Source organism: Oratosquilla oratoria, chromosome 32, assembly GCF_046742065.1.
Source record: "Oratosquilla oratoria isolate Oo_2021 chromosome 32, ASM4674206v1, whole genome shotgun sequence".
Taxonomy (NCBI): Eukaryota; Metazoa; Arthropoda; class Malacostraca; order Stomatopoda; family Squillidae; genus Oratosquilla; species Oratosquilla oratoria.
In genome coordinates this window covers 28,042,995-28,043,900 of record NC_134808.1, presented here as the reverse complement: position 1 = coordinate 28,043,900, position 906 = coordinate 28,042,995, and positions in this window count along the sequence as shown.

Sequence of the window (906 nt, the reverse complement as noted above, 5' to 3'; positions counted from 1 at the left end):
TGTGTGTGTGTGTGTGTGTGTGTGTGTGTGTGTGTGTGTGTGTGTGTGTGTGTGTGTGTGTGTGTGTGTGTGTGTGTGTGTGTTTATAACGTGATTAGTCCTGTGGTGCTAAGTGAGTCTATCTGGGAAGACCGTTTTGTAGAACATCCGCATGTCCCTGCGCCTGCCACCTCTCTGATGGCTGGGGAGAATTTTTTTAAGAAGGACCAGGACTTTGCGACGCCGAGCGGGAAGACCCCGAGGAAGGAACTAAAGAGATTCCAGAAGCTCCTCGAATGGTCCCGAACCCCGAAGAGCTCCAACAAGAACTTGCGGAGCTCTTGAGGGGTCATCTGGAAGAGATAACGCCAAAGAAAGTGTTAGGGAGATCATGGAAACGAACTCCAGCACCGAATTCCGACGATGCCCGACACAGAAATCCTCATGGAAACGGAGGGCAGTCGAGGATTTTATTCAGCTGAGGGGAGCCCCGAGGATGAATCGATTAACCATATGCAGCCTCGAAGGTTTCGAGGTAAGATATGAATTAATCTATTCATTCTTTGGGGCTCCCACTCAGAGGAATAAAATCGTTTGCCGCTCGCCAAAGTAAACGTTTGGCCCCGGTAAATCAATGCTCATGTGTCTGGATCTACAGCGTGTTTATGCAAGACGTCTCCACGACGACTCAGTGAAAAAAAAAAAAAAAAAAAAAACTCTCGGGACTAGACTTTCTGATTTCTGAATGACTTCTTTTTAATCGTAAAAAAAAAAAAAAAAAAAAAAAAAAACAGCGCTCCGCTCGACGGAGACGAACTCGGCCAGACTGAGTTGGCTTCCGAAAGACTTCGCCATGCTCCGACTCTGAGAGACTGACAGACAAAAAATGACAAGAAGGTGTCTTGAAGAGCCCGATTGAAAGTTCGG